Here is a 14464-nt window from a genome sequence, read left to right on the forward strand (position 1 = left end):
TCTGGCACAGATGTCTCATCTACAAGAAAGACTGCTACCCAATGCCTTACACATGTTGTCCTCTTGGCTCAGAGCCGTAGACAACAGAAGATACTGGGAACCACCAACCGTCTAGTGGCCACGGTGAATGTCAAAAGAAACAGGTGAAATCAAATTCAGTAATGTATTTTAACACATCATATTCAATATAGTTATCTTTTCAACGTGTAATCAATATTCTAAAAATTATTAATGAGCTATTTTATTTTTTCTTTGGGGAGGGGGGCACTCCGTCTTCAAAGTCTGAGTGTATTTTGCACTCAATTCAGATAGGCCACATTTCCAATGGTCAAAAGCCACTTGTAAGGGCTTCCCTGGTGGCGCAGTGGTTGGGAGTCCGCCTGCCGATGCAGGGGACATGGGTTCGTGCCCCGGCCCGGGAGGATCCCACATGCCGCGGAGCGGCTGGGCCCGTGGGCCATGGCCGCTGAGCCTGCGTGTCCCGAGCCTGTGCCCCGCGGCGGGAGAGGCCACGGCGGTGAGAGGCCTGCGTACCGCAAAAAAAAAAAAAAAAAAAAAAAAAAAAAAAAAGCCACTCGTGACTTGTGGCTCCTATGCTGGACAGTGAAGGCCTAGGATACCCTATACATCCTCCAGCGCCTGCTAGTCATCTTCTGTTCTCTTTACTTTCTCTGCCAAGTGTCCCCTGATCAATCCTCTCCACACCCCAGGGACAGTCAGTTACTCTTCTCCTGTACTAGTGAAGCACGTGACAAAATTTTACAATAAACAGTTGTTAAATAAACAGGAGGATTTAAGTGCAGGAATGAAATTGGCTATCTTTCCATTTTAAAAATAAACCAACCCGTAGGAGGATCCATCAAGGGAGACCAAAGATAGATGATAACGCTACAACCATACTTAACCTTCCCACACATTAGCAAAAATCCAGTTATCAAAATTTCGTGAGGTGACTTTTTCCCACCGTGAATACTGACGAGAAAGAGTGACATCACCTAGGAAAAAACGCGCTTGTTCACTACTAAAGCCTGAAGAAGTAGAAGGGATCCCTATGTGAAATATCATGTAGACGGGAACTCCTCTCTAGGGAATTTGCGTGGGTGTAAAATGACTTACAACAAATCTGAAAGCAGTGGCTGATGTTCCAGGGGTGTTCCCAGTGTCTGAAAACAAGAACCTTAATTTGGATTCTCTGTGGTTTGTATACCTGAATGCTCCATCATAGCAATGCCGTGAGTAAAGGACCTTGAAAACAGCAAGGTTTCCATTGGCCAAGAAAAAGGAGAAGTAGCTAAGTAAGAAAATATGCAACATGCATCCTTCAGATCCCACGACTTCAGAACTTCTCCCCACCCCGTGAATCTCCCGCTAACTCAGAGTCCACTCCTTGTACCAATCTCCGCTACCGCATAATAATGCGCTCGCCCCGCTCACCTTTCCCTAAAGCAGATTTCTGAATCAGTTGTGAGTTACTTTTCATGAATATGTTTCTTTTCAGTGCAGACCAAACCTCATTTAAACGAAGCTTTAAGAAGGACCCTGGAAAATTTGCTATCTGTTGCACAAGTTTTTTTTTTTTAACATCTGTATTGGAGTATAATTGCTTTACAATGGTGTGTTAGTTTCTGCTTTATAACAAAGTGAATCAGTTATACATATACATATGTCCCCATATCCCCTCCCTCTTGCGTCTCCCTCCCACCCTCCCTATCCCACCCCTCTAGGTGGTCACAGAGCACCGAGCTGATCTCCCTGTGCTATGCGGCCACTTCCCACTATCTATTTTACATTTGGTAGTGTATATATGTCAGTGCTACTCTCTCACTTCATCCCAGCTTACCCTTCCCCCTCCCCGTGTCCTCAAGTCCATTCTCCATGTCTGCATCTTTATTCCTGTCCTGCCCCTAGGTTTATCAGAACCATTGTTTTGTTTTAGATTCCATATATATTGCACAAGTTTTTCCACTTCATGAATTTTATATCCCTTTGGTTTCCAAAGAATTAAACTGCATCTATTAAAATATAGCCTAGTACCTTAATCCTGCCTAAATCTTCCCAAACTGTGACTTTCTCAAAAAACCAAAAACCTCCTAAGAACACATTTCACTGAGGTTTACAACACTTGAGTACTAAGATCACTTTTAATTCCGTCTTTTCTTACCCTATCTTTCCTACACATTAAAAATCTCCCCAAGAAGCAAACCCCCTCAGCCTGACAAGATCAGACCTGATTATAATATCTGTGGTTAATTATTGTGGTTGGAATTCTGAAGTGTAGCAGGATTTGCAAGCTAGTCACCTGGCTTGTTTAGACACTACCCCGATGTCAAAATGTGTGTCTTTTAACTCTCATAGAAAGACTGGGGCTCTTCCTCACTCCCCAATCTCTGAAAGTTAAGATATTTTTAGATAACATAACAGATTAATCCTTTTATGAATGTACTTTAAAACTGTACAGGACTGACATTTGATGTCCTAGGAGAAAAACAGCACGATCTGGAACCAAACCTATCCTAGTTTTAAGAGAATGTAAATAAAACGACTTTTTTTTTGGTTACAATACAAAGGAAATATGAACAGGCACAGATGGAGACTAGTGAAAACTACCATTCAAACATGCTCAGGGAGAAGTCATTAACCAAGTTCTCAGGAATACTCTCTGATTGGCCAAACAAGTTTTACAAAAGTGCCAGCTGTAAGTTATCTTGTAGGTTTAAATATCTTATTTGCCTTTGTTTTCCCAAAGTGTTTCACAGAGTGCCGTGTAATAATAGTAAGTGCTCAATAAAAACACCTTGAACTACCCCAAAATCCTTGGATCACGTCAAAAGCTTTAGATAAGGCGGCAAAATAAAATTTAAAAGCAAAAACAAAGAAAAACAAAGAAAGCCCAAACCATCTGGCTATAAGAGTTTCATTATTCAATATGATGCTAGTGACTTTTGGGCTGAAACCAGTATGTAATTGTCTTATATCCTACTTAAAAGAATACAGGGAGAGTCCTACAATTAAAAAATAAATAGATCCCAGAATGATTAAAACCACAGGTAATTAACTGTTTATTTGAACCAAGTTGTCTTTTTATGTAGGTAGACTAAACTAAGGTGCCAGTTTTTTTTAAAGAAAATCCCATTTAATAAAATTAATGATTTTATTAAACTATATTGTGCTAAAATATAGTTTGTAGATATTATAAGGAAGAGAATCTCTTGCACTTAGTATGATTAAAAATTATGTTTGAGCTGCTCTCTCCATATTTTCTTGGAGAAGATAATAAAAAGAATCAATTCTTTGTAAATTGTCGATACAGTACATAATGGCCAGATAGAGTTCTTACCTCCATCAGTGTCAACTTCAAAAGGGAAATATACACAATATAATAATATATGTGGTTTGAAACATACACACACCCCAAGGTGGGCACATCTGGTCTAGAAGTTAACTGAAAAACATATTAGTGAATTCATACCTCTAGTAAACACTGTATAATAGTTAACCCTTTTCAGATAAAGCTTATGATTATCTTTCCCCAATCTCAGATTTTTAAGTACTACACCTTCCAAGGTTGAGAGAAAGGTACAGACTGCTAAGAGAATTAATAGCATTAGCATGAGCGAAAGTGGACAAGCACAGTCTAAAGATTAACTGCATGTTTTCAGCTTTCTGCACACAGTAGCATAAGGATGTAATAAATCAGAAAAAGTTAGGTACTCTATACAACAGAAAATCATTCATTCAAGGCCTCAGCCAAAATAAGATTTATTACCTAAATAAAATTTAGATAATTTCAAATTCACTGCAAAGCCCTTCCTTTTTTAAGGCTTGAATTACAAAAGGATATTTAAAAAAATTAACAGATACAAATATAAAGCTTATATTTATTCCTTAATGAGTAAGATTTGCATTGGATTCTTCTTTGGAAATTTAGAAAATGCTTACCAATTCATTTCCTAAAACAAGCATGAGACTGTATTTGGCCACATAAAGAAACTGCAAGAAACCTTTAATCGCTAAATAAACACATAAGAAATAGGGACCACGAAGGAATCAATTTGGATAGCACTGTATGTATCTGTCCCCGAGAACACTATCACTGCCTGGTTGTCATGCTCAGTTCTCCCTCGGCAACACGCACATCCAATCCAGAAGCACACAGAATTCCAAGAACACTGCCAAACATTAAGTCAGAGCACTTGTGAAACACACCTTGCAATTGTCCACAGCCTTTGCAGTTCAAACCAGAGCTCAGCAGCTTGTCCTTATCTTCACCAGTGATGTAAATAAAAATACCATACATCATTCTTCCAAAAGAAAAACCAAAAAACCCCCACAATTAGCAATAAATTTAATGCCTCAGAGATAAATCTCCTGTGTTAACCCAAACCAGCATTCTGCCTTGATGTAAACCTGAGCACATGCTGAGTGCCCTGCTGCTTACCTCCTCTATCACTTGCTTCTAACGATAGCTGACAAACTAGCCTCACAAATCCTTTTTTAGCTGCTGATCAGACAGATCCCCCTTTGACAATCCAGCATGGTGGAACACTCGAAAATTCTTCCTGCTTCTATTCTATTGCTTGCTCTAAAAACCAGTTTCCTTTTCATTGAGATAATAGCCTTTTCTGCAGTCACATGACTCAGAAGCTACATTAGCAGAGCTTTATGATAATAGACTAAGCCTCTACCCCCTCCTGTTATTAAGGGAATGTCTTTCTCTTTCTCTTTCTCTTTCCCTTTCCTTCTCTCTCTCTCTCTCTCTCTCTCTCTCACACACACACACACACACACACACACACACACACGTGCCCATCATGCACATGCACTCACATACACGGGTCTAAAATTATTTATTCTTCTTGGAATTATCATAATAAAGAAGTATACTCTAACATGAAAACACTAAAAATTTCTAGATCTGCCTGCTAAAAATAACTGCTAAAAACAAACATTCTGATGCATGGTCTTCCTTTCAGCAGGATGCAGCACGCTGGCCATGAACACTCCCCAGTGAACAGTGTATGAAGTGGGACAGTCAGAGGGAAATGTGTATTCTCCTGTTCTCTAGAGCTTTGCCCCCAGAGATATAAAGCTGACAAATCTGGCATAACGAACACTGTGGAGACATGATAGCTACTCACACATTGGGAATTAATTAGTTTCACGTATTAGTAAAATACCATGTAAGCATACTTTTTTAACACCAAAATGTATTCTTATTAGGAATACACCCTGTGTAATTTATAAGCTATTCCAAGAAGAAGAAATATTACCATGGCCAAAACAATCTTAAAATATAAAATTCAAAAGTTCTTTTGAGCCTGGCCAATTTGATTGATTTCTGATAAACCATCAACTTTCAAAACACACATGTGGAAACACTAGGTCAGTGCCTGACACACAGTGGTTGCTCCACACTTTTTTTTTTTAATGTCCTTGGTAACAGGTTGAAGTACTAGGCAAAGAGACAGCAGTGGATTACATTATCGTCTTACTTTGTTTTCATATCAAAGAATCTTTTAAATCTACCAGACAAGCAATTTGGGGAAGGAGTTTAAGTGTAAGAATGTGCTGAGAAGTGGAAAATGGAGAAAAAGATGGGCTAAGGCGTTGCCCCAGAAGCAAAATCACACTGAGGCATAACACACAACTGGGAGAGCGCTGCCACCAGCAGACTGAAAGCAAGACAGACTGTTCAACTAAGTCAACAGATGAAGCTACATTTTACATGTTTGGGTTTTATTTATTGCCTTGGTTTTCTCATCTCAAAAAGGGAAAACATACTAGATATTTTCATTTTTTAACTTTTCACTGTGCTAAAATACACATAACATTAAAAGTTACCACTTTAAGTGCACAGTTCGGTAGAGATAAGTCTATTCACGCTGTTTTGCAACAGCTCTCCCGACCTTTTTCATCTTGCAAAACTGAAACTCTGCACCCATTAAACAACAACTCCCATTTCCCGTTCCCTCCAGGCCCTGGCAAGCACCATCTACTTTCTGTTTCTATGAATTTAACTACTTTAGATCCCTTGTATAAGTGGCATCAGACAGTACTTGGTGTGTGTGTGTGTGTGTGTGTGTGTAGATATTTTAAAGAATAATTATTTCAATACCTGGAGATCAAGACGAAGAGTTTTCACCTCACAAAATTATTTTACACAAACTGCCTTATTCCTACGTAAACCAAGCCAAAATTATATTCTTTAATACAGAAAACCCAAGAATTGTTATAGATACAACTAGACAGCAGGGATTATTATCATATAAAAGTTATCTACACAAAAACTCTGTAATTTCTCAGGATCCAAAAAATTTGATAATTCTAATTCTGAAACTCCTAGTTTACTCTAATTAACCACTCAACACATAAATAACTTGGGTAGGGTGGAGTGGGTGTTGAATAATCCTCTTCCAGTCACTGGAAGGGACTGTGGCCACTCTGCTGGAACATGGTACCAACACCTCACCAAGTCTCCAGTGACCACACAGGGGTCAATGAGCACAGCTTCCATGAGGACCTGAGCAGAGAAATTCAGATACCAAGAAAATATACTTAAAACATTTAAATGCTAGCACATGGTGATACCTCATCACAAAAAGCCAAAGCACAAAGAACCTTTAAAAGTTATAATGATCTTAACAGCCACCTAACTATTTTCATTACAGTGTACTTAAAATCTAAAGTCAATAATCAGCCAGGGCATTATAGGAAATCAATGTATCATAGGAAACCAATCCCATAGTAGATATGAAAGAACACCAAAGAAATAGCATAAAAACTGTAGGGGGCAGTTTTGTGAAATCCATCCACCTAAGTTTGTCCTTTTTCTGCTCACAACATCATCCAACCATTTCTACAGCGGTAAGGTGAGGTCACAGACACTCTAAAATGACCACCATGTTGTCCTTTATTAACTTCAAGGGAGTTTTGGTTTTTTTTTTCGGTACGCGGGCCTCTCACTGTTGTGGCCTCTCCCGCCGCGGGGCACAGGCTCCGGACGCGCAGGCCCAGCGGCCATGGCCCACGGGCCCAGCCGCTCCGCGGCATGTGGGATCTTCCAGGACCGGGGCACGAACCCGTGTCCCCTGCATTGGCAGGCAGACTCTCAACCACTGCACCACCAGGGAAGCCCTCAATGGAGTTTTTACAAATTATTTCTCAGCCAATCATGGGCAGCAGCAAAATTTGCTGTGAATTCGCTGATCAAATCAAATCCATCACAGTAAGAAAATGTCTCCTGCCAAACACTTCCAAGTAAAATGTCTTACTCCAGATTCCGTGCTTACACTTCAAGATGGATTGCTGTTAGCAAAGCTGCCCCTCTGTCATGTTTTCTGCTGGCAAGCACAAATAGGTGAAACTGTCTAACCCCATCCTGAGGGCAGACTGGTGGCTGCAGCAGACTCTATCATTATCAATTTTAACCCTTTTTCTTCACTAGGGCAGTAGTGTTTACAACGGAATTAGGTTAGATGATTTGTAAAGATGTTTCTACCTATAAGGTTTCCCGAGAATGGTGCTTATATATATATAATTGTGATACATTTCTTAAACCAAAAGTCTGGTGAGAGGTAAAACAAGGATTCAATAGGGTGATGTTTCACTTTTTATAAATCAAGGTGAAATTTACATTCAGTGCAATAAACAGACCTTAAGAGTAAAGTTTAAGAGTTCTGACCAATGAAAGCACCTACGTAATCCACGCTCCTGTCTAGATATACAGCACTGTCATAGCCCAGCAGAGCTCTCCTGTGCCTACCCACCCCCACCAACCACAACTCTTACTTTCTGTTATCACAGATTAGTTCTGCTTTTTCTAGAACTTCAAACAACGGGAATCATACAGTAAGTATTCTTTATGCTTCTTTCAGCATAATGTTTTTGAGATTCATCTGTGTTATTGCATATATTAACAACTTGTCCCTTTTCAGTGCTAAGGGTAATTCCATTGTGTGAATATACTGCAGCTCATCTATTCTCCTTTGATGGGCATTTGGGTTTTTTCCAATGGGGGCTTGTGGTAAACAAAATTCTAAAATGGCTCTGTAAGATCTCCCCACACCCCACCCCTCCACCATGTACACATCCTTCATAATCCCCAGCACTGTAAATATGGTGGATTTTCACTCTAATGATTAGGTTATGTTACATGGCACTATTGACCTTAAGGTAGGGAGATTATGGAGGTGGGCCTGGCCTAATCATAACGGATTTTCTCCATCTGGCAGCAGCAGAAGTCTGAAGCCTGAGAAGGATTCTATATGCCTTTGGTGATGTGAAGATGGGGGAAACCACATGTCAAGGAACGCAGGTGACCTCTAGGAGCTGAGAGTGGCACTCAGCTAACATCCAGCAAGGAGAGAGGATGTCAGTTCCACCGCTGCAAGATCCTGAATTCTGCCAACAACGAGAATGAGCTGAAAGTGGACTTCCCCCCCGCAGAGCCTCCAGATGAGAACTCATTCTTGTTGACACCTGCATTTCAGCCTGGTGATGCCCTGAGCAGAGAATCACACCAACATCATGCTCAATATCTGATCTACAGGACGGTGGGCTAGTAACTGGGGGTTATTTGTGGTAATTTGTTACTCAGCAAAAGAAAACTAATCGGAGGGGGGTTACGATATACAAGTTGCTACCAATACACATGTACAGGTCTTTTCACAGACATGAATTTTCATTTCATGCAGTTAAATACCTAGGAGTGGAATTGGGGGCTCATGGATAAGTGTACGAAACTGTCGCGGTGTTTTCCAAAGCAGCTTTACACTCCCACCAGCCATGCGTGAGAGCTCTGGGTGTCGCACAGTCTCACCAACGTTTGGCGTTGTCAGTCTTTTAAAGTTTAGCTGAAATTCTACGCGTGTTAGCAGCCTTCTGCACATATGGGGTGTGATCCTTGTCCACTTCCTTCTCCGTAGAGTTTTTATAACATTTACAGATAACACCACATAAAGCCTTGTTCCGTATTCTTTGTCAGCGTCTCTTATCATTATTATTTTTTTTTGGGGGGGGGGTATGCGGGCCTCTCACTGTTGTGGCCTCTCCCGTTGCGGAGCACAGGCTCCAGACACGCAGGCTCAGCGGCCATGGCTCACGGGCCCAGCCACTCCGCGGCATGTGGGATCTTCCCGGACCGGGGCATGAACCCGCGTCCCCCGCATCGGCAGGCGGACTCTCAACCACTGCGCCACCAGGGAAGCCCTGTCAGCGTCTCTTAGGAGTTAGGTTCCTCCGCACTGGAGCATAAACACTGAAGGGCAGGGATCGTGCCTTTATTACTCTAAATCCTTGCCGTCACCTATCCTAGTGCTGCTTCTATAGGTTATGTGGTCAAATTTATGTATTGACATTTCTTTTTCCTTAAAAAGGTAATTATGTAGCAACATGAAAAATTGCTAATGAAGAGGCCACTTTGTAGAGAGGAAAGAGTGTGACCTTGGAATTACAGTTTTAGTTTGAATCCACTGCTAGATATACAACCTTGAGCAAGTTACTTAACCTCTCTGAGTCTTAGGTTCCTCATCTATAAATGGGCGGGGGAAATGCATTGTTCTTGTGAAGATTCTATGAATTCTATGGAAAGCAAGTAGCCCAGAGCCTGGCACAGGAGGACATCAATTGATGGCAGCTATTATTAGCTCTTAGTGTCTTATGATGTTCAGCAAAAAGAAGAGAAACAGTATCTTTCTGTTACAACTCTACAGAAAGCACGGAAGAGAATACATAAAATGATATGAGTTGGATAAGGTGGATGAGACCATAGTTGATTTTAATTCTAATTTTTAAACCTTTAGTAATGTTTCCATAATTTTAAAATACAGCAAACTGCTGATAACTTCTAAAACCGGGTGAAGGGTACATGGCAGGGGGGTTATAAACACTATTCTAAATTTCCATTATATACAAACCTGAAGAACTAGAGTTCACTGTACCAAAAAAAGGGCAAATATTTACTCTACAAAGTTTTCTTGATACACTAAGACCATACAATTTATTAATTCAAATGCTTAGAAATGAGATAAACCCTGAAGGTGCCACATTTAACAAGCTGCAGTGTGAACAAACTTTAGGTCATTTATGAAATTAATTTTGTTAACCCATTAGCATTGTAATTCTATATTAAACCAAAATACCAAGTTTTGAAAACCTGATAAAATATCATGGAATAGTTAATCTATCTGTTAAATACATTTTTAATGCAATAAGGGATAAGTTGCATAAATGGTAAGTTAATAAAGTGAAAAGTAATAATACCCACTGAAGTGGCTGTTTTCATTAGGCACCCGTGTCCACAGAATTATGTCACTGGGACCTCTGGCCTCCTTCCTCAAGAGGTGAGCCAGGGATAGAAAGAAGGCCTATCTGGGAATATCCTGCCTGTGGATGTCAGCATGCTAACATTAAAGATTTCATTCTTCTGACATGTAGGAAAATGTGCCTTTGAGAAGGCCCAACTGTGCTAAGCTAGCAGTGAGTGCTATTTTGTTGGGTTATTTCCAGTAAAAGGCTTATGCAAACAGCAGTGCATACGTGTCTATGATACGACTGCAGGAGATTATACCCACACAAAAGACAGCTGAGGAGAAGGACTAGAGAGCACAATCACTTCTAAACAGGATTTGGCCAAGCTGCCACTTCATGAAATGAAGTAATATACGAACAGCTCACTACGTTTCCAACTCAGCATCTGTGCTTCATCCAAGGACTTGAGAAGCATCACCTACCGAATGTGATTCTCCTCCCAATCAGCCCACATGTGAACTACTCCAAAGAGTCGCACTGATTCTTTGAAGCCACTGAGTACCCCTGGGTTACAACTAAAATTCCTAGGTGATCTGCTAACCGGAATGAATGAGAACCCTGGCGGTCTATCAGGGTTTATACCTTATATTCCTCAGGATTCTAAAAATGGCGAAGGCTCAGGGAGCAGATTAAATACCACAGGAATTTGACTATTGATTAATCCAGCCCTCTGAAACTGGCATTATTCCCTAAAAGACTCTGACAGGATCAACGACCATTTCGAATTATAAAATCACGAGGCTAAAAGGAACGTGAGAGCCATCTCACGCTGGGACTCCAGAAGTCTTCCATCTCAAATTCCCAACGTTGGATAACTCCACAGTCTCCAGTTAGACTTTTTCAATTCGTAACTTTAGTCATTTACATATTAATTAAGTACAAATCTTCCCCAACTGTTCTTAAGAGTTCAAAAAGTAACCAAAGGCTGAGACTAGACCATACTGCTTCTTTTTGTGAAATAAATTTATTTATTTTTGGCTGCGTTGTGTCTTCGTTGCTGCGCGTGGGCTTTCTCTAGTTGTGGCGAGCAGAGGCTCCTCTTCGTTGCAGTGCACCGGTTTCTTCTCATTGCAGTGGCTTCTCCTGTTGCGGAGCACGGGCTCTAGGCGCATGGGCTTCAGTAGTTGTGGCTCGCGGGCTTAGTTGCTCTGCGGCATGTGGGATCTTCCCAGACCAGGGCTCGAACCCAGGTCCCCTGCATTGGCAGGTGGGTTCCTAACCACTGCGCCACCAGGGAAGCCCTGCTTCTTTAAAATGCTGGGAAGGACTGAGGTTCTAGGGACAAAACAGAAGAGCTATACCCTTTGGCCATGATGGCTAATGGCCTCAAACACACCTCCTCGTCCTCCTTAAACTCTGGTGGCATAACCAGATTTGCTCTTCTGACTCTGCTATTCTCTGGATCCTCTGTGTATTAAGTGCTCCCAACTAAAGCCAAAAGAGAGTGACAGTCACACACACCAAGGACTGGAAGAGCCTGGCCCGCTGTGCTCACTGGATTGTAAAGGAACGCTGGGCAGGTACTGGTATGATAGTAAGACTTTTTGTTTTTTCTTTTTTAAAGATTTGTTTATTCTTTATTTATTTATTTTACTTATTTTTGGCTGTGTCGGGTCTTGGTTTAGCGGCACGCGGTATCTTCGTTGAGACATGCGGGATCTTTCGTTGTGGCGCGTGGGCTTCTCTTTAGTTGTGGTGTGCAGGTTTTCTCTTCTCTAGCTGTGGCACGCAGCTCCAGGGCATGTGGGCTCTGTAGTTATGGCGCGTGGGTTTCAGAGCACGTGGGCTCTGTAGCTAGCGGCCCACAGGCTCTAGTTGAGGCCAGCGAGGTCAGTAGTTGGGGCACACCGGCTTAGTTGCCCTGACCAGGGACTGAACCTGCGTCCCTTTCATTGTAAGGTGGATTCCTTACCACTGGACCACCAGGGAAGTCCCACTTTTTGTTTCTTTCTTGACAACCTTTTTAAACTAAGATCTGACTGAAAGTCTTCATTTATTCACAAATCTGGCCATATAAACAGAAGAGACAAAAAAAGCTTCTCTTTGTGAAGATGCTATATTCTGAGGCAAATAGTTAATTACTCATCTATTCTAAATTTCCACAGGCATAAGAGGCACTTGTGACACAAGGTGCTGAGGAACGTGCGTTGTGTGTTTGTCTAGAGGACTGCACCTCGCACAGCACAGCACAGCACAGCACTGTATCTTAGCACCAGAGCCGATTCTGGCTCAGCTTCAAGGGTCACTTGTTAAATGCTTCTGAATGAGGTGGATGATTTCTTCCTCCTTCCCCTCACCCCTGCTCTTTCTTTTTCTGCTTTCCCCTTAGTCGTTCCTTCCTTTCATAATATTAAGTTTACTTACCCTTGCTTGGAAGAGGGTATATCATAGTATTGATAGCAAGTACAAGAAAAGAGGGGAAATATCATTAGAGGCAAAAAAGTAATCTTTCCTTAAAGCCCCACAGGCCACAGCGATAGTTTATAACAAAGGAAAAACACGTGTGATTCCTGACCTGATGTCTTTCACTTCTTTCTCGCTCTTGCTTCTTTTGTAGCTTCCGATTTATTTGTTTCATTCAGCAAATACTTTTTCAGTACCAATGTCATGTAAGGCACTAAGTCAGGCACTGGGAATACAAAAATGGACAGGACAAAAAAAGCCATGCCCTCTAGAGACCCATCATCAAGGAAGGCAAACAGAGAAGCAGGCAAAACTTATATGATCAGAAATGCCATCTCAAGACGGGCTGTTACAAGACGAAGAGAGACAATGCTTAACTTTGAAAGGGAAGGGCCAGGAAAGGCTTCAGAGAACAGTAGGACAAGCAGGACTCTATCAAGTGTGTGTGGGGGGGAGAAAGACGTGCAACAGCAGGGGAGCATGAGAGCACATTTCTCACTCGGGCTCCAGTGACCTTCCCAGGATCACAGCCAAAAGGTACCTAAAAGAAGGTGGTGGGAGAAGAGGCTGCAGAGGTGGGCATGGGCCAGGCTAGGATGAGCTTTGTCTGCAGAGCTAGGAGGATGAAATTCATCTTGTAGTAAGGAGGAGCCCATAAAAGGTTCTGAGCAGATGAATAACTGTTTTTCTAAAAGAGAAAGGTTGCCATAGGTAGGAAGTTTACGAAATGATTACCACTTGGGAGACGCATTAGCAAGTTGTGACAATAAATCCGTGAGAAATGATGAGACTGTATGTAAAACAAGATACCTACCCTTAAGTCTAGTACAGCCCACAAATAAACCCTCACATATATGGTCAAATGATCTTTGACACAGGTGCCAAGATCATTCAATGGGGCTTTTCATACTTGTCGTTTAAACAAATGGTTCTGTGAAAACTGGATAACCACATGCAAAAATAATGATGCTGGATTCTTACCTTACATATATAAAAACTAACTCAAAGTAGATCAAAGACCTAAACATAACGGCTAAAACTATAAAATTCTTACAAGAAAACATAGGGGGAAAGTTTCACGACACTGGCTTTGGTAATGATTTCTTGGATATGACACCAAAAGCACACGTAACAAAAGAAAAAATAGATAAGTTGGCCTTCATCAAAATTAAAAACTTTTGTGCATCAAAGGATACCATCAACAGAATGAAAAGGCAACCTATGGATTGGGAGAAAGCATTCGCAAATCATGTTTAGTTGATAAGGGGTTGATACCCACTGTAAATAAAGAACTCCTACAACAACCAAAACCCCAAACAATTTGATATTAAAAATGGGCAAAGACCTTGAAAAGACATTTTTCCAAAGATATACAAATGGCCAAAAAGCACATGAAAAGATGCTCCAACATCACTAGCCATTATGGAGATGCAAATCAAAACTACAATAAGATACCACTTCACACCCACTAGGATGGTTATTATCAAAAAACTAGAAAGTAAATATCGGCAAGGAGAAATACTGGAGAAAATGGAACCCTTGTACATTGCTGGTGGCATGTAAAATGGCACAGCTACTGTGGAAAACTGTGTAATGATTCCTCAAAAAAAAATAAACATAGAATTACCATGTAACTCAGCAATTCCACTTCTGGGTAAGTACCCAAAAGAACTGAAAGCAGAGACTTGAACAAATGTTTGCACATCTATGTTTATAGCAACATTATTCACTTGAAGCAACCCAAGTGTCCACT

General features: G+C 41.1%; 1 protein-coding gene across 11 annotated transcripts in view; it reads right to left on the reverse strand.

Moving 5' to 3' along the window:
- NCOA2 (nuclear receptor coactivator 2) overlaps window positions 1–14464 on the reverse strand; it is a 271124-nt gene that overhangs the window by 119023 nt on the left and 137637 nt on the right. The window contains exon 1 of one of the 11 annotated variants that reach the window (XM_073794508.1): window positions 4207–4706. The exons of the other annotated variants lie outside the window; for them this stretch is intronic. The gene's annotated coding sequence lies outside the window, so the exon portion shown is untranslated. Of the gene's footprint in view, window positions 1–4206; window positions 4707–14464 lie in introns of those variants that run through there. 11 annotated transcript variants of the gene reach the window in all.

The sequence above is a fragment of the Tursiops truncatus genome, chromosome 17, assembly GCF_011762595.2.
Source record: "Tursiops truncatus isolate mTurTru1 chromosome 17, mTurTru1.mat.Y, whole genome shotgun sequence".
In the NCBI taxonomy this organism is placed as follows: domain Eukaryota; kingdom Metazoa; phylum Chordata; class Mammalia; order Artiodactyla; family Delphinidae; genus Tursiops; species Tursiops truncatus.